Source organism: Phodopus roborovskii, unplaced genomic scaffold, assembly GCF_943737965.1.
Source record: "Phodopus roborovskii unplaced genomic scaffold, PHOROB, whole genome shotgun sequence".
In the NCBI taxonomy this organism is placed as follows: domain Eukaryota; kingdom Metazoa; phylum Chordata; class Mammalia; order Rodentia; family Cricetidae; genus Phodopus; species Phodopus roborovskii.
In genome coordinates, this window is record NW_026126424.1 from 14,471,198 (window position 1) to 14,491,637 (window position 20,440).

The 20,440-nt window shown below is 38.0% G+C and overlaps 1 protein-coding gene and 1 non-coding gene across 4 annotated transcripts in view; both read right to left on the reverse strand.

Annotated features, from left to right (window-relative positions):
* The window catches only part of Plppr5 (phospholipid phosphatase related 5), a 173,321-nt gene that overhangs the window by 143,231 nt on the left and 9,650 nt on the right, over window positions 1-20,440 (reverse strand). The window lies entirely within an intron of this gene.
* Trnak-cuu (transfer RNA lysine (anticodon CUU)) lies at window positions 18,506-18,577 on the reverse strand. The gene has a single exon. It is a non-coding gene; the product is annotated as a tRNA-Lys (tRNA).

Genomic DNA, 20,440 nt, shown 5'->3' on the forward strand with positions numbered 1-20,440 from the left:
GAAGGAAACAAGATTGAAGTTCTGCTACCTCTAAGGAAGATGGCATGGGATAAAATTCCCATGGGAATATTTATATTTCCTTTAATCCACCAAAGATACAAACCTTGGAAAAATAAGTAGCAGTGAGATAATTAAGCCCATGTAACCACCAGCTTTGGCAGATATAGGGAGGAAAGAAAAGGTCCTCCTAAGACATGAGATTCATAGACCTTGGTAATTTGCCAGAAGAGGTAAGAGTAACAGGTGAAGGGACTTTAGCAGGGGCCTGGCAAACATGGCTCTGATAGGTCTTTCCCTTCCCCCATTACCTGTGCCTTGATAAAAAAATCTTTGGATTACATTCCTAAAGCTAGCCACTATGGCCTATTCCCTTATTCGGTCACCACCAAGGTCCCATTATCTAAGAATTGAAGTCCAGAAAATGTGGGACACCGTGAAAAGGCCAAACCTAAGAATAATAGGCATAAAGGAAGGTGAGGAAGCCCAGCTCAAAGGTGTCGAAAACATATTCAACAAAATCATCGAGGAAAACTTTCCAAATCTGAAGAAGGACATGCCCATGAAAGTACAAGAAGCATACCGAACCCCAAATAGGCTGGACCAAAGAAAAAAGACCCCTCGACATATAATAATCAAAACGCCAATTTTTTTTTAAAATATAAATTTTTAAATTTTAATTTCATTATACTGTAGTGAGTAGGAGTCAGATTTTTCTTGTGGTTCATCTCTGAGAATGTAACAACAGGAGGATCCAAGTTCATGTTGACAGCTATTAGGAAGTTTTGTTGTTATTGTCATACTCTCACTTTGGGATGGATTTTTGGTAGGCTCAAATAAGCATTTGTCAATATGGATGATCAGAGTTTGAAGCTGGAAACTGAACAAGAAATGAACTCTGGTTTTATGAACTTTGGGTTATGCTGTACGATGGTTACTTTTAAGTACTTTGTGGATGTCTACAGGAGCAGTGACAGAGAGCAGAAAGAGAGGGAAGACAGTGAGACTTTGCCTGATGCTCATTCTCAGGTTTCCCTTTCTCTTAGTTCGTGCTGTGAAGGCAACTTAAACACATATAGAAGCAGAGGGAAGTGGCTGCCTGCTGGCAAGCTTTGGTGGAGTTTAGTTTACAGGAGATGGGGCCATTGTATAGAAATGTGGTCTTGCCAAATGATTTTGCATTTCCTCATGCGTGCCTGGATTCCACATGCCTTTAAGTACTGAGGACCTGATCTGCAAGTACCACCAATCAGACCAAGGAAAGCCATGGCACATTCTGCTTTTCTCTGCTTGTTTGATTGACATTTCTGTCTATAAGTGTAAAGTGCTTCCCTGGCAGTCAGGAAGCCTCTGTTCAAAGAAGGCAGAAAATGTACAGTCTGATCTCAGAGTGAGGGTGGATAAAATTAGTGCTGAAATGTGTTCTGGATTCAGTCCCTTGATTCCATTTCTTAGTTGGTTAGATCCAGGAAGAGGGTGGTCAATGGTTACTAACTGTTTCTAAAGCAGTATGGCCATTACAGCAGACATATTGCTGTTTTGAGGCTTAAAGAACAGTTTTCTCAATAAAATCAGAGAATGGCATAGTCTTGACAAGAATACAAAAACATGAGAATTACACGCATAATATGTGCCTGACCACATGAGAAAATAATTTTGTTTCTACTATTACTAATGGTTATACCTAAATACATGAAGTCTGTAATCATGTATATATACATTTGGTTCACTGCACATATCCACAGGGGGAAACACAATATAAGTAGAACTTTAAACATTATTTTTTATCATAATGGGAATTGTTCAAAATGAGGAAAACAAACCTTGAAAACACCATTTTCAGACTGCACACATACTTCCCTAACCCCATATACCTGGCCACAAATGATTCTGAGATTCCTAAGAAACATCTCCCAACTTTCCAGTCTAAGGTAGCACTAGGCATCCAGTCCTACATTGCCCTGTCAACCTGTATGCTCTGTACAAGCTCCTGAAGACAGCAGATTCCCAACTAGCCTTTGCAATTTCCAGAGGTCAGAGGCCACTGACCACTCCACAGCTGCAGTAGCTATGAGAGTCTATCTTGAAGCTTCCTTGAGCACCTGTTATGTCCAAATACTGACAACTAAGTCTCAGCTATGACAAAGTTGCCCATCGTGTTTATTTGGGAGTAGTCTTTTTTTTCTTATGACTTTTAAAAATAATATTTATGATAATAGCAATCATTGTTATAAATTGTGGTGCCACAGATCAAGCCTAGAGCATTTCACATGCTACACAAATACCACTAAGTCACACTCTGGTCCCTCTTTCAGTGTTTTCTAAAAAAAAAAAAAAAAAATGTTTGTTACCCTGGTTACATTAGCACATGCATGCTTTTACAGTGCTTACTAAAGGGAAATTTACCATTTTATCTTTAGACCTAAGAAGATGAACCTAGAGTAGGATTGAGCTTTTTAATAACTAATAACTTTATTGGGACAATACTGTTTGTCTGGGCTCTTCCATTCTACATTCTTTCTGTGTGTCCTCAGTTCTCACTGGAACAGGTTATACTTGTTTTCTGTATTCCTCCCTGTTTACCACCCCTTGCCACCTAGTCTAGAACCTCCAAGCAACTATTCGGTAATTGTTTCTCATTGATGAGAAGTTATATCAATGAACTCAATTTTTCAAGAATGAAAATGCTTATTGTCAGCATTGAAAATATCAGGAGACAATTTTATGGTTTTGTTTGTTTGTTTGTTTGTTTGTTTTTGCATGTGTCTTTGAAATACAAGGCTGCTTTATTATTATTATTATTATTATTATTATTATTATTATTATTTTACATATTGATCTCAGTTCCTTCTCCCTTCCCCTTCCCTCCCTCCTTCCCTCCCATTCCTCCCAATCATCCTCCCATTCCACCCCCACCCCACTACAAGGCTGGATATGTAGCTAGCCTAATCTACTGGGCTAAGTGCTAAGACAGTGAACAATAGGCTCTGTCTTAAACAAACAAAACATAACAACAATTAAAAAAGGTGGACAGTGCCTGAGGAATAACATTTGAGGTTGTTTTCTGGCCTCCATGTATATAGGCACCTCCCAACACACATGCGTTTACACATACCTGACCATGCATAGACATATATACACACTTGTAAATAAATAATACACAGTGGTCTTTTGTTATCAAAAAATCTAATATATACTCATAGACACAATATAATTTCTACAAATAACAACATATCTGTTCCTAAATTAATGGCCCTTGCTGTAATTTAGAGGAGTAAAGTCCCTTGTGAGTTCATATATATCTGCACTTAGTCCCTAATTGTTGACACTGTTTGGGGAATGTTTAGTAAGTAGAATTTTGCTAGAGGAAGTAGGTCATTGGGTGTATGCTCTGAGAGTTTGTAGCCTAGCCCCACTTTTAGTTTACTCTCTGGTTCCTGGTTGTAATTGAAATTGTGGTCACACAGCTTCTTGCTTTTGCTGCCTATTCCTTGCCTCCTCTGCCATCATGGACTCTCCCTCTGGAACCATAAGCCAAAATAAACTCATTAACCCCTAAATTGCCTTTCCTCACAGTATTTTATTATAGCAACAGAAGACCCTAACACAGAAGTAGGAAGTAGGTACCAAGCAGTGAACTGCTATAAAGAACCTGACCATGCTGGGTTTTGGAGGAATGTGGAAGACTTTAGAACTTGGTTAGGACAAAGTGTTCAAATATTTGAGTCTACAGGGAACATTTCAATTTCAACCCACTACATCCTTCATATACTGTATAATCAATGAGATGAAGGTTTCTGGGACTTTGTTAATCATGGCACTATACCAAAAGGCCAATTAGTTCACCTGAGAAGTACGATTACAGCAGCTTAAGATTGAACTTGCAGCTATGCTTATGAAACAATGTGACCCAGATAATCAGCAGTAATAAAGGTCTGATGGGCATATTCAATCCCTTTGTCCATATGTGTCAAATCTAGTTTGTGTTTCTAATAGAATCCAGCATCCATTCAACAGCTAACAACCATCTGTAACTCCAGATCCAGAGGGTTCAATGTGTAGGCTCTGGATTCACATGATTCATAAGCAGAATACTCACACATAAAATATAAATTATATTTATTTTTAGAGAAATTAAAATGGCCTTTGCTATCTCCACTTCAAGAAGATCTCAAAGTTCTAACCAGGAGTTTCCTTAGGTAAGGGTCTTCAAATAACAGGGCCATCTGAAAACAAAAAGCATGAGCAGGGAATTCTGAATAGAAGTAAGGTGGAAGCTTAAATAGCTGGAGAATCTCACACCTTAGACAGAAAGACTAGAGTGATCAGAATAGCTTTAAACCAACTCCTTTAAGAGAGACCACTGGGGACTTCTAAGGACAGTACTGACATATGCTTATTTACTTTTAAAGGTCAATTGACAGCTGCCTGCCATGATACTTGTAGATCTCCTTGAAAGGTGGGCATTAGCAAAGCATGATAGTAGCTTGGATTAGAGGCTGGCAGCAGATGTGGGGAGAAATGGGTGGATTCAGGAACATTTCCGGATGGAAAATGCTTAAAATTGGATGTGGGACACAGATAATAGAGGGTGGGGAGGCAGGTTTGATTATTAAGTTCTCAGTTGCACTATTGAGTACATGTAGAAACCATCCTTGGGGACATTGTAGAATACTGAAGTAAAAGACACACCACAGTTTTCATATCTGTAGATTTGGCTGTTAACTGTTCTTCCAAATGACCTGAGTTCCATTCCCAGCACCCATGTCAGAGTGTCTCATAACACCTCTAACTTCAGTGCCAGGGGATCTAATGCTTTTTTATGACATCTGTGGCACCTACATTCTCTCTCTCTCTCTCTCTCTCTCTCTCTCTCTCTCTCTCTCTCTCTCTCTCTCTCTCTCTTCCTCTCTCTCTCAACACACAAATAAAAATAAACATAAAACTTGTTACAATACATCTTTAATCCCAGCACTCAGGAGATACAGATCTCTGTGAATTCAAGGTCAGGCTGTTCTACAGAGAGAGCACTGGGACAGGCTCCAAAGCTAAAGAGAGAAGCCCTGTCTTGAAAAACCTAAAAAAACAAAAAAAGTGTTCTAATGAATGAAAAATAGAATTTGCAGCCGGGCTTTAGTGGCGCACTCCTTTAGTCCCAGCACTCGGGACCTCTTGAAGTTCTGTTAATTTACATAGGAAATGTAGAATTGTGTTTGGCAGGTGCTTTATTTCATTATATGGTCACATATTTTATAGTGAACAAATCATATACTTATGACCTTATGTAAATCTGATATATGAAAGAGTTTGAGAACTTCACATCACACCAAGACTGTGTAGCATTCTTTCTCTCAGATCCCTTTCACAACTGGAGTTTGAATACTGACAGAAAAGAATATGCACCTTGTCACACAAGGAAATTCGAGAACAAAGCAGAAGAAACTCAGCACAGCTATTTGCTGCTGTGCAAAGGTATGCAGTGACAAACCAAGTTGAGCAAGCATACTGGGTGGGAGGTTCCTTTTCACTCCAGCACAGGTGGTGACTCTTCTCATCTCATTGGGGAAGCTCAACCTCAGGTTCTGACAAGACTGGCTAATTTGCAATAGGATGAAAGAGGAAGGTGTGATCTGGCCAAATTCCAGGAATGTCTAGCGCCCAGGGGTTGGGCAATCAGGTCAGCCCAGGAGAATTCCACAAGGCTGGGCAGTTTTTAGAATGCCTATCCCTGGTGGATGAGCCATTCGAAAATGAAAAGACTTTATCACAATCCTAATCATAGGCAAGCACTGTAAGTCTCTGAAAATGGAAGGCACAACATTCAGCTGTGAACCCCAGAGTTAGAGGACAGATATCCTGTCCCACAGCCTTCCATTGCTGCCTTTCATCCATCCCAGAAGCCTCAGGGGCCTCTAATTCAAAGCTACCTTTAGGCACACAACAAATCCAGCTCTAAAAAAGTCTTCCTGAACCAAATGTAGGATATGTTTCCTGACAACAGAAAATGTTTCTTGCCCTAGCCTCACTCCTGCATCTCTATATCCATGGAAAAACCTTGCTGCTCTCCCATAAAGCAACAGGCACCAAGTGGAAAACTGAACTTCTACCAACTTTGGAGAGGGCTTCAGCTTCCTTCTGGAAGAACAGAGCTGCTTGTTCCCAGCCACTGACTTTCTTCATCTCATCCTGTGTGCTATCAGAACCTGGTTCCACTACACATATGACAAAGGAGGGTAGACTTCCTAGTAAGAAAGGGGATAACTTTTTTTATTAATTTATTTTTTAATCTTATTTTACGTATCAATCCCAGTTCCCTCTCCCTCCCTCCTTCACTCCCTCCCACCCTCACATGCACCCCGACCACGCTCCCCTAGAATTTTTCTCCTAGATTTATGAGCAAAGGGCATAAAATTAAGGTGTATTAAACTCCATTTTGGTTGTGTTATTTAATCTTATCCTTACTACTGCTATATGAAGTAGAGAAACCATGTATAAGCATGTTGACATAGTCTAGAAATGTTCATTATAATTAAAAATCTGTGGAAATTTTGCCCCCAAGGTGATCAAAAACAGTCTAGACATCCATCTGCTACATATGCTGGAGGGATGTGGTAACCTTTGGCTCAATGAAGTTGTCTGCTTCCATTTCTGCAATTCTGAAGTCTTATGACCAGATGGAGTAGCTATGAACTCCAACACAATTCTCAAATAATTGAAATATGATAATGTTTTTCAAAGGATAAAACCAATGTTTTATTATATCTTCTTACAAAAACTTCCATGCCATCCTCCCTGAGGTGATGGTGTCTCTGCTCAGGCCAGGGCTAAGTTCCAAAAGAATAATTTTAGTTGATTTGCCTAAGCTCCCTGCAGATTTCTGAGAATTAAACCATTCTTTCATCTGGCTTACAGTGTACAGCTGTATTGGTATTGGTCACATTATACTTAAGTTTGAAAGAAGGGATTAATGTTCATGTGTGTGTGTGTGTAAATTAATATATATATATATTTTTTTTAAATTCTATTTAATATATATATTACATATATATATTTTTTTAAATTCTATTTTATTTGAAGTGAGTGGTGTGACTACAGGAAAGATGATTCAATTTTATATACAGTTTTTGTTATGCATATATATACACACATATACATGTACATATATACATATATATATGCATAACAAAAACTGTATATAAAATTGAATCATCTTTCCTATAGTCACACCACTCACTTCAAATGAAATAGAATTTAAAACAATCTAAGGCCCTGCAGATGACTTGCTAGTGCCTGACTTATGGAGCACGTTATTAAAGGATCCCTTGAGTGTGTCTCAAATATGGAAAAGATGAGAGGACAGTTGCTGGTCTTTGGCTTCTTGGCTGCTGCCTCTCTAAGGGACCAATTTATCCCTCTCTTTGTCTCATGTTTAGTAATCAGGAGCACTATTACTGAGCAAAATCAATTACACATTTTGTTTGTTACTGTTGGCTTTAACACATAGTATTCAGCACATCATAGAAGAGAATATACATACAAAGTAGTAAAAATTAATGTTCTACATCCTGAGTTCTGGGGGAACCTATGTTGTCACTTAGCTGTTTGGTTCTGAAACAAGTGCCTTCACCTCCACAAATTTTTGTTGCCTCAATAATCTCTGAGTCAAGAAAGTGGTTCTATGTACACTGGAATGGAGTTCTGAGTCTAGAGCCTAGACAGCTAAGTGACCAAGTGTGCAAAGAAGTGTACCTGATGGAATTAAACACCTCATGTTATGTTGAGGCTGAATGGGACTCCATGCCAAGGAATCATTTCTAAGTCACAGACAAATCACTTGAAACTGTGTGAGCTTCTGAAATTCAAATCAGTCACCTGAGGCTCTGTCCAAAAGCATCAAAATGACTGTGAAATGGTGTATGTGCATAGTGATGATAAAGGGGGAGGAATGTTTTCTTTTTCACAAGTTGCCTCACCTCAAGGTCTTCTCATAAAAATGTTTTCCTGTGAAGTAATGAGGAACCAGAGTCTTTACTCATGTGTGAGATCATGTGTTCTGGAAGTGCATTGCAGACAGGGAGGGCTGGTTCAGAAAGCCAAATATCACACAAAATGGAAATATTTACACAGAAAATTTGAGAGTAAGTGCTAATTTATGTATTTCTTAAACTTTAAGATATTTTAGTATAAAATTAAGTTAGATCATGCTACACAATGTGTGTGTGTGCGTGCATGCATGCTTGCCTGTGTGTGTGTGTGTGTGTGTGTGTGTGTGTGTGTGTGTGTGTGTGTGTGTTTAATCATGCATGCATGAAGACCAGATTGGAATGTATATGTGTCTTCTCCAATGGGCTCCATAATATTTTCTGAAGCCAAGTCTAACCTTACTCATTGAGTAGACTAGCTGTCCTAAAAGCTCTTGGGATCTGTTTTCCTATCTCTACCCCTCTCATCCAGCACTAGGGTTTGCAATGTGTACAACCATGTAGGTTCTGGGGACTCTGAACTCAGGTCTTTGTGTTTTTGTGGCAAGAATTTTATTTATTGAGCCATCTCACCAGCCATGTCAAACATTTTAATGGACTATACATATCATTAAGTATTGTTCAAAACTCACAGAACATAAAACATTAAGTAAGAACACAATAGAAGCTGTGTTAATAATACATCAATGCAGGTTCATGAATTACAGCAACATTCTGGAATGTGAAAGTGTTGTAGTGAAGAGGCTATACAATTTTGATGTTAGGAACTATATGGGGAATTTCCCACATTCTGTTACAATTTGATATAAATGACATGCTCTAAAATAAGATTTCCACCCAAGTATCAAAGCATTATTTGTGTATAGGACTGTTAACTTCATGAAGGCAAGACCCAATTTATTTTCCATCACTATTTCTTGGATCCAGAGAAATCATATGTCTTACTGAGTGGTGAATAAGTGTATGTACATATGTATGTATGTATGTATGTATGTATGTATGTACTTATAGACATATGATTCCTCCTTAGAATTTAACTGAGAGCAAGATCTAGAAAGTCTCTTATCCACATCCTCTTAGAAGTTCAGATCTGAACACTTCCAGTATTTTCTGGTACCAAGAGCTTTGTGAAATAAGATTGTGTATATATACTCATGGACATATAAGTGTGTACATTTGGCTAAGACAAAATAACTTTTGAGGCAAATATGAGGCATAGGGGGCTTCTTAAGCTTTCAGGAAACATCACACACAGGGATCAGATAACTTAAATTAAAGAGGGCTGCTTAGAATTCGTAACACCTAACAGAGGTTGCTGAGATGAAAAGCAGAGCTCTTTTATAACCAGCACACATAGCTTTATGGTTATTGGTGTTGCTCAGAGCAACTTAGATTGCTGTCTTGGAAGTTAATCATATCTGTCCTGGGCTGTCAAAGACAGAATAATGTCCAAATTAGTGTAAATGATCATAAATAACACTGTTAGAGACTGCTTGAAAAGAGTTTGTGTCTATGTGAGGAATCCCCAGGTGCTAGGGTCAAGGGATGTCAGCCTTTATTTGAATGGTATACATGTGTATTATTCTATTTACCTCACTCATTTGATTATTTTCATTAACTTAAATATTTTATATAATCCCAACATTTAAAAACTTGAATACTATTCAAAAAATTAAATTTGATCTCTAACAGAAAGAAGAGTACATTCAAATTTCATTGTTCATTGTTTCACACAACCAAAGCATTCCAAAATGCACTGGCAAGTTCCATCTCTAAACACTGACATATTTGTTCTTCATTTTATTTCCTGACAGTGATATTATTAGCTTTATTTTATTGGCTGAGGAATTTGAGATGAAGACTGACTCCGCTGGAAGGAAACCAAGTGTCACATTCAGCAAGAGACCTGATTTGTACTAATGTTAGAACTGACAGACTCTTTGATGGCAGGAAATATGTTATTTTCTTTAAAAAAAAAAACCTCCATTTTATAGTGTAGTGTTCCCAATATAATTGACTTGAACCAACCAACAGATAACACGTATTCTCGGAAGAGAGTAAATCACACTGACCCGGACATTTGTGATAAATGGTGATAAATGGATTGCTGAGGTGAATCTGTAAGAGTCATATATACCAGGAAAGTAATATCTATGACTTAAAGCAGTTTAAAATGTTTTTCCTGTTCTGATTTAATATAAAGATTTCAGAAAATTTGTCAAGCCAATTGTACAAAATACTATATATAGGTCTAGCAAACTTATAAATGAGAAGTCAATCCTCCAAAGGTATTCCTAATGATTGTGAGAGTTCCAAGTTCATGTCCAATTATTATTTCATCATTTTATTGTTCTCTAAATTGTGTTTAGTCATCATTAGTTTTATACAGTCTCTTGGTGCTTAGACATTTTAGATTGTTTGGTACAAATTGTAGTCAAGTGTATATCTCGAAGATGTCAATTTGACATTGAGACCAGTTGCAATAAACAAACTACAGCAGCAAGAAAGTATGAGGTGCTATATAACATATTTCCTCATTTTCTAGAACCCCGCTATGAAGTACTGTGTTTTTTCCTTCATTACTATGTACCAGAAATACTGCTGGGCACAACACACACACACAAACACAAAGCATGTTTGAGTTTCTATCTCCCATGAGGTTCATACTCTCATGGGGAGAAAAGTGAAAGAGAATAAATAAAAATAAATAAGTGACTGCAGATGCTGACCATAAAGTTGAAAAGTAAATGCAATAAAAAAAAAACAAGAAGTTATGAGGATACAAAGTGAGTTAGAAATGATGATAAGGATAATCCCATTGTGGGATACCAGCTGAGTGAGTAGATAAGTTCTATAAAAATATGGAAACGATGCATCCCAAAAGCCAGAGAGAACCACAAACCAAAAGCCCTTAGACAGGGTCTTTCTAGTTGTGATAATTAAGAGCACAAAGGCCAACAATGGTAGGTACGGATTCTGAGAGTGCCAACAGTAAAATAATATAGAGACTGGAAAATCATTTTCCCTAAAGAGATGCCCTTGAAGGTTTTATTCAGAGAATAATTTGTATATGTCTTATGAACACAGAGGGGCCAGGGAGCAGTTATTTAGCTGCTGAGGAACTGTCAGGAAAATAATGGTGGTGTTGTTGGAGTGAGAGTGGAAAATGATGGTGATGATGTTGGAGTGGAGATGAGAAATGATGATGATGATGTTACAATGAGGGTGAGAAATGATGGTGATGATGTTGCAGTAAAGATGAGCAATGATGATGATGATGTTGCAGTGAGGGTGGGAAATGATGGTGATGATGTTGCAGTAAGATGAGAAATGATGACAATGATTCTGAAATACAGATGTGAGAAGTAGTTGAGTTGTTTACTACTAAAAATTATGACAAAAATGATTCATACTGCTCACATTTCTGAAGATGGATTTTCTACTTTCAACTCAGACTTCTAAATAAGTGACTCTTTGTCAAAAAGGCATAAATTTTATCTACTCCATTATTCCAACTACTGAAGAAACTGCATTAAGTAATCTATTGAGAACTTACATAGATGCACACATTTCAAAAAGACCATAATTTTTTTCTACCATAATCAAGTGACAAAGCAGTGCAAGTAGAAAAAAAGCAAAAGTAGTTTTGTCACTAATGAAATCACAATTTGTTAATCAGAGATCTTTGCTGAAAATGACAAACTTATGCAGACTCATTAAGTGGAAAGGACACTTACTGAACTGTTTTATATGGGATCCTTTTTATGGCTTAAAAACACAGTTTCATGAGAAGAAAAGAAGTTAGTCATCCACAAGAAGCTCAAGCAGTCACAGTCTGGATGAGTCACTTAAGAGATATAGCTGACGCCGATGCTGCCACCACTGGTTTTTGAATGACATATATACTACTGCAACCACTGTCACAATGGCCCTTGTGGGGACACCATGTTGCTCTGGGTCCACTGCCCTTCTTTTGGATTTGTACTGCTGCTTCTACTGATACCACTTATGTCTTGCCATCAGCTTTCATCAGTCACCAGCTTCTATTAGTACTATGAACTTTGATTGATTTAGACTAGCATTCTAGTTTTCTCTTCTGTTGCTATGATAAAATACTCTGGCCAGAACCAGACTGGAGAGACAAGGGTTTATTTGGCTATACTTCTAGGGCACAATCCATTCTTGAGAGAAGTCAGGACAGAACTGAAGGAAAAGACAGAAGCAGAGACCATGGAACAATGAGACTTGCTGGCTCACTGAATTTTTCAATGGCTCATGTTCTGATTTGTATCTTGCACAGCTGAAGCTCACTAGCATAGGGATGGTGCTGCCCACAGTAGGCTTTTACATATCAATCATCAATCAAGACAACCTCTTAAAAAACCCACATAACTTTAACTAGGACACCTATCAAGTTGCCCGTACTCATGATTTTGGAGTATCTAGGAGAATGGATATCTCTGATATTTTGTTAGAGTTGTGTTAGCAAGCTAATAAAATGAAGAAGTCGATTTTGCTTCTTGCTATGGTTAGTGTCAATGATCAACTAAATAGGCTCTAGAGTGACCTGAGAGACAGGTCCCTGGACATATCTATGGTAAACTCTCTTAATTTCATCAAAGCAGGAAGACACACACTATAGGTGGCACATTTCCTTGGCTTGGATCCTGGAGTGTATAAGTAGAGAAAAAGAACTAAAAATCAGCAATAATCCATCTCTGACTCCCAGATACAATACAACCAGCTGCTCCATGCTCTTGCTTCCTCAGCTTCCCCAAAATGATGGACAATAACCTTGAACCATGAGCCAAAATTAAACCCTTTATACAATGAATTACTTTTGTTGGATATTTTATTCATTAAGCAACAAAAATAGAAAACAGGACCTCTCTGATGTATATGAAACTTCACTTCCCCTTGTGAGCCAGTAGATACATTGATAATCAAATATGTTATTCCTTCATGTCAAACCCTATCTTAATTTTAGATTTCTGTCAGTACAATAGTCGAGTCAGCTCCCAATAATAGACTTTTAATGAGTTAATTAGAATTCACCTCTTTCTGTCAGAGTGCCATTTGGTAGAAATATCCCCTTCCACTCCTCCCCAAATAGTTTAAATATTTTCAAGTCTTTGGTTATATTAATGAGATCTTGGGCTGAGTAGCTTCCTAGTCTCAGAATTGTCACTTACATGAAGACAAAAGTATCCTTAAACTAAACATTTTGTATTAACATGAGCACTCATTGGTCTCTTGAATTACAACTTGAATAATAGAAATAATTCAACATATTTGCTAAATGTACTTTGTCAAATTGAAAGTTTATACATCAAGATTATGAGAACTTTAAAAGAATTTTCTGTCACCTCACAGAAGGTGAAACACTTCCAGCAGCCCAAAGATTTCCCTCCTGTAAACAGGAGTAAACACTCTCTAGCCAGAGATGGTCCTTTCTCTAACTTCTGATGAACTTTGTTCTGTTTCCTACCCCAGTAGTTCCATTTTTTTCAGAATAAAATACAAGCATGATCATTTGTGTTTAATCATGGAGGCCACTTGCCTCCAATACTCCAATAACATCACATCCAACGCTTAATGATGCTGTTATGTGTAGGATTCCTTCTTGTGACAGATTATCAGCAGAGGTTCTCAAACTTCCTAATGCTGCAACACTTTAATATGGTTCCTCACATTGTGGTGACCCACAACCATAAAATTATTTTCTTTGCTACTTCATAGCTATTGAGAACCCATCTCAAGGGTCACATATAAGATCATCAGAAAACATGGGTATTTACAATATAATTCATATCTGTAGCAAAATTACAGTTGAATATCACTGATCTAAGACAAAACTCTCCTCTGTTTTAATGGTCTGGTTCACTGCATCAAAACATGCACTATCTAATTTCTATTATTTCTTAATAAAAGGCAATGAGGAGGTGGGTGATGGTGTTCTGTCTGAATGTTCATAAATATTCAGGAAACATGTCACTTAAAACTGTCTGAAAAAGGACAAAGAAACCTATTTTATATAACCATAAGATAGATAGTTTTATCAATCAAGTGACAAATTAATAAAATAAATCCTTTCTTTACTCATTCAACTAGCTATTTCAATCCATTTATTTAATTTAAAGCAGACATGTAGATAAATGAGAAGCATAGATTGAAGCACAGATAATGGTAACAAACCTGTAGATAGTTACTACTACCCAACAAATATTAGTACATAGTCAATGACATTACTCTTATTTCTATTCTTACTAATGACACACAGAATTGTCAAATAATACTCCATTGCAAAGTTTCAAAATGTCCAAGAAATTTAAATGGAAATGTCCAAGTAATTTAAATGGAAAAGAACTGACACAATTTTTTCCTTGTTAAAAGTCAGTACATTGTATTGAATATGTTTACAATATACAATTTTAGCAAACTGGAGATACATACACTTATGCATATCTCTATAATCAAACATTGAACAAATCCATCAACCCCCAAATTACTCCAACTATTTTTACACTATTGGAGGATCTTGTATGAAAATGCCTGCCATAGGCTCATTTTTTTTTTTTTGAATACTTGATATCCATTTGGCAGTACTATTTGGGAAGGATTGGATGGTAGAACCTTGATGGAAGAGATACCCTACAGGGATAGGCATTCTCTCTCTCTCTCTCTCTCTCTCTCTCACACACACACACACACACATACACACACACACACACACACACACACACACACCTAGTTTCCTTGCCCTGCTTCTTACTTGCAGATGAGTTTGAAGATGTGAGCTTTCAACTTCCTGCTCCAGCCACCTGCTGCCAGACTTTCCTTCCAAGATGGACTCTTATTCCTCTAGAAACATAAGCTTAAATAAACCCTTTCTTCTATAAATTGCCTTGGCCAGGGTATTTTATCACAGTAAAAAATTTAAAAGGAGCTAATATAACAAACTTCTACCTCCTGACACTCCAGCAAAGAGTCTTCTGCCCATTTTACTACATATTGTTTTCATCTTCTAACATATAAAATAATATAAAGTGTAGACTTTAAGTTTCTCATACTTATGCTTACTTTGAAATTAATCTGTAATTTATAAATTCATAAATTGATATTTTTTTTTGCTTTACTGCTGAAACACATTTCATTATGTTGATACATAACCATGGATTATCTTCCTATTGATTGACACTTGGTATGTCATTCAGGATGATTGTTTTATCTGACTCACATTTTTGCCAACTCGTCCTTTGCTCAGTGTGTTGGCTTGAATGGAAATGGCCCCATAGGCTTATATATCTGCATGTTTAGTTCTTAGACAAAGAACTGTTTGGAAGGATTAGGAGGTATGGCTTTGTTGTGAGTGTGACCTTCTGGGAGGAGGTGTGCCACTAGGGGTGGGCTTTGAGATTTCAAAAGAACATACCAGACCCGGTGTACCTCTGTCTCACTCTACCTTCCCACATGCCCCCTGAAACTCTAGGGAAGCCCCCAATTAAATGCCTCCTTTTATGAGTGTTGACTTGCCAATGGTGTCTTTTCACAGCAACAGAAAAGTGACTAAGACAGTCTTCTTAGGTTCAGCAAATTTATCAGATCATTACTTGAGTCAAGAACTAGCTTTCAGCAGGTAGTAAGGGGAAAGGGTCCATTTACAAGTTACTCACCAACTTGCAGTGAGAACAGAAACTAGGGTTTTAAAAAGTTTTGAGGACTAGCATGGCAAGATGTAGAACACTGAAAAACATGAATACAAGGCTTGTAGATAAGTATGACATAACCAAGCTAGACATATAAGAGCAGAGCAGGACTCTGGGATAGAGATGGCTCTCATCTCCCACTCTGCCTCCGAAAGCCCTTAATTGGCATATTTAAGTTCTTATTGTATTATCCTTTCACATACCCTCACTTTTTTTAATTTAATTTTTTTCTTTAATTTATTATTTTACACAACAATCCCAGTGTTTAGATATGGGTGTTTGCTTCTCTTTCCAACAGGTATTAGATGAGGGCTCCATGGATAAGTTCGTTGTTAATCTCACTATCCAGGAAGAGCATTTACAGTAGCCTTTCCACAGAAGCTCAAGTTGGTAGTTGGAGGCAGTCTTGTAGGTCTCTAGACCTTTCTTTAGGTTCAGTTTTCTCTTCAAACCAATAATGACTCCTCTTTTATGTTCTCTCTCTCTCACTCTCTCTCTTTCTCTCTCTCCTGTCTTCTATTCCTACCCTGACTCAATCTTCCTAGTCGCACCTCTCCTCCCCATCTCTTTCTCCTACTTCTCTCTCCATTCACTGCCCACCCCACTTCCCCTGTGTTCTGGGGGACTTGTCCCTACCCGCATCTGTGAGGGACTTTATGTGAATCTCTGAGAATACACCTTGTATCCTAGTTCATCTGGTGGTGTGAATTATAGGCTGGTGATCCTTTGCTCAAGGTCTAAAATCCATATATGAGCAAGTACATACTATGTTCCTCTTTTTGTGACTGGGTTAGCTCATTCAGGATGGTTTCTTCAAGTGCCATCCACTTGCCTGCGAATTTCAAGATACCATTATTTTTTTTTTCTGCAGAGTAGTATTCCATTGTGTAGATGTGCCACATCTTCTTTATCCATTCTTCAGTTGAGGGGCATCTAGTTTGCTTCCAGGTTCTTGCTATTACAAATAATGATGATATGAACAAAGTTGAACAGATGTCTTTGTTGCATGGATGTTGATCATTTGGGTATATGCCTAAGAGGGGAATTGCCAGGTCCTTTGGTAAACTAATTCCCATTTTCCTGAGGAACCACCATACTGATCTCCAAAATTGCTGTACAAGTTTGCACTCCCACCAGCAGTAGAGGAGTGTTTCTCTTTCTCCACATCCTCTCCAGCATGAGTCATCATTGGTGTTTCTAATTTTAGCCTTTCTGGCAGGAGTAAGATGGTATCTCAAAGTTGTTTTGATTTGCATTTCCCTGATAGCTAAGGATGTGGAACACTTTCTTAAGTGCCTTTCAGCCTTTTTGATTTCCTCTATTGAGAATTTGTTCTTTGTTTCTGTAGGGTTGTTTGGTGTTTTGTTGACTAGTTTCTTGAGTTCTTTGTATATTTTGGAGATAAGCTCCTTGTGGGATATAGGATTGGTGAAAATCTTTACCCAGTTGTGGGCTGCCATTTGGTCTTGTCCACTGTGTCCTTTGCATTACAAAAGCTTCCAAGTTTGAAGAGGTCCCATTTATTAAGTGTTGCTCTCAGTGTTTGTGCCCCTGGAGTTATGTTCAGGAAGCAGTCTCCTATACCAATTTGTTCAAGGATACCTCCTACTTTCTCTTCTAAGAGGTTCAATGTGGCTGGATTGATTTTGAGGTCTTTGATCCCTTTGGACTTGAGTTTTGTGCATAGCGACAGACATGGGTCAATCTGCTTATAAACACCTTCAGCAAACTAGCAGGATGCAAGATAAACTCAAAAATTCAGTAGCCCTATTTTATTCAGATGACAAAGAGGCTGAGAAAGAAATCAAACATCACCCTTTACAATAGCCACAAACAACATAAAGTATCTTGGGGTAATGCTTAGCAAACAAGTGAAAGACCTATATAATAAGAACTCTGTGGCTCTAAAGAAAGAAATTAAAGAAGATACCAGAAAATGGAAAGATCTCCCATGCTCTTGCATAGGTAGAATAAACATACCCTCATGTCTAATGCAGCTAACTGTAATAGACTAAATTGAAAGGATGGCTTCTAACACAAAGCATTCACCCAGGAGACCACCCCATAGACAAAGAGGTAAATCTTTGGTAACCCAGAAGGAATACAGCTGTTCCTTAGTGTCTAAAATAGAGTTCTCTCTCTGACATGTTAAAGCCAGGAGCTGGTCATGTAACTGTGAGAACAGCAGCTTAGTAGAATTGACAGTCATCAAGACACCTGACAGGTAGACAGTAGAGGTAGTAATGACAGCCGGTAACTAAGTCAGTGACTAAGAAAGCATAAAACAGAGAAGAATATAAGAGAATTTCCATCACTCCTCCCTGGGTGAATAGCTCATAAACATGGTTGGACAGCATATGAGTCCTCCACTTTGTGTAAAGGTAGGGGGTGTTTTAATTGTTTTGTTTTGTTCTGTTTTTTTTTTTTAATAAGAAGCTATCTCTATATATAGTTTGCTTCCCTTGAACACTACATCCTCCTGCTTCAACCTCTGAAGCTCTGTGATGGGAGATGCCATTATGTATATATGTTTCTCATACTGGTTAATAATAAAGCACTGTTGGCCAATAGGAAAGGAAGATAGGAGGGACTAGGAGACAAGGAGGAAATAGGAAGTAGGAAGGAGGAGCCAAGATGGAGAGTCTGGAGAAAGCAGTATGCCGCCGGCTCCCCTGTAAGAGAAGCTAGCCGATAAGAAACAAGTAACAGGGCCAACAGCATTGAATCAAATACAGAGTTTCTGTGTGTTATTTGGGGCTGGTGTGGCAACAGGACAAGACCAGAGGTGGCAGGCGGAAAAACCGTACTCGTTACAAATGGCGCCCAACGTGGGGCTTGATCCCACGACCCTGGGATTAAGAGTCCCATGCTCTACCGACTGAGCAGCTGGGCCCCCTGAAACAGAGTCGCTGGTGATCCAACATTCAAAACAGCTTGGACAAAGCAGCCTCGCAGACTACAGCCAAGATTTCTGCAACTTCTTAGGATCCCCATGACATAATGGGTGTGGTCAGTGCTACAGAAGGACTATCTCACTACAGCTCTGGAATTGCAGGCTAAAGAAAGACTCCTATTGCCTCAGCATTGCTAGAACTGCCATGGGACAGGGTAAAGACACCGATGGCTTTACCTGACTTGTTCTTATTTTTATTATGGTTCATATTTTCTACTTTTTCATGTGACTTGCAAGTTTTTTGCTTGGTTTTCCAGATTCTGGACACTTGCCCTCTTTATTTCCAATTTTTTACTGTTCTATAATTTCTCAAATATTCTTAATATTTATTTTTTGATGAAGCTCCTTGGCAATTGATCTTTATAAGGCTTGCTGCAAGCTTGTGAGTCAGGCCCAAACAGCATTAAAGGTAAGATTAGTTTTGCCAACTGTAAGGCAATTTGCTCTTGAGCACTCTGCATAATATTCCTTGAATTATGAGTTGTTCTTTAACTTCTGACCGGTGAACATGCATTATTCTTGGCCTCACATAATTTCCAGGAAGTATTTATCCCACTCTTTTCCCATAACTTCCCCTATCCCATTCCCACTCGGAACTGTTTCCTCTCATGTCTGAGTTGTCAGAACTCAGAGGAGTGCTCAGGAAAGACCCTCCGTGGCTCTCTGGATCTGCCCCACCTACAGAAACATTCATTACTTCACCTTGGGGATCGCCTTGTGCTCAGCTCAGGTGCTGGGGTCCTCAGATTCTATCTAGTAGCCTCTCCTGGATTACTGGGACTATCACCAAACTACTCTCATCGCTTCTCCTTTCTCATGACATCCCCGCTGATGTCTAATACCTGAAAACTACTTCAACATAATTGTGTGGTTTTGAAATTGTTTCAGGAGGAAGCATAAATACAGTTCTTATTCCTCTAATATTTCTGCCACGAAATGTCATAAAAATATATTTTAAATGAAATAATAGCATTTTCTAAGAGAGTGAGCAGTTGTCAAATATTTGCAAAAGGAGAAAATGTTTCTCCAGGGGATAAAGCATTTTAGACCTCTACCACAGGCAAGACTTCAAATTCAGTGGGCTCATCCCCAGTAGGAAAGCTTTCATTCATTTTTTTTCTTTGTTGTTTATGCTTTTGAGAAATTAAATCTATATGAAAAGTATGCACTTTTGGAACTTAATAACATACAAAAGTCAGAACAAAGGCTATATTTAAATAGAATTGATTTGGCTTTTTAGGAAAGCTCCTCCCTGAAACTTAAAATGATTTATAAATGGTTTTAATTCTATAATTAACTAAAATTAGAATGCCAAACATTCCAGGATTACTGGAAGATAATTTGCACATTTTATATAGTTAATTAGTACAAATAATTAGTATGGAGTACCACCTCAAATATCTTTCAGAAAGCTAGTGTTTATTAATTATGTAAGGCACAGAATTTAAGTAACTAATGTATAAAAGTCTATATTCCACTCACAAAAGGACAGAAAGCACAACACAGGACAGTGTGAGTACACACTGGACTGAGCTACGGGACTCTATCTTTTTGTTAATAAATCTTATTTCCAAATTACAGCATAGATGAGCTTTGGCAATCCCAACTCTGGGAAGCCCCTTATTATCTTTCCTAAAGGTAACCTGAGTTCTTATTTCCAGAAGGAGGGGTAGATCATGAAATTGTGCTTGGGAACGATAGCACACAGGGTACTATCTAGGTAGGACCCTTGGTATGTGCTGCTTTTCCCATTCAGATTGCACTCAGCTTTACCTTCCTTTCCCCAAATGAACTCTATTTCT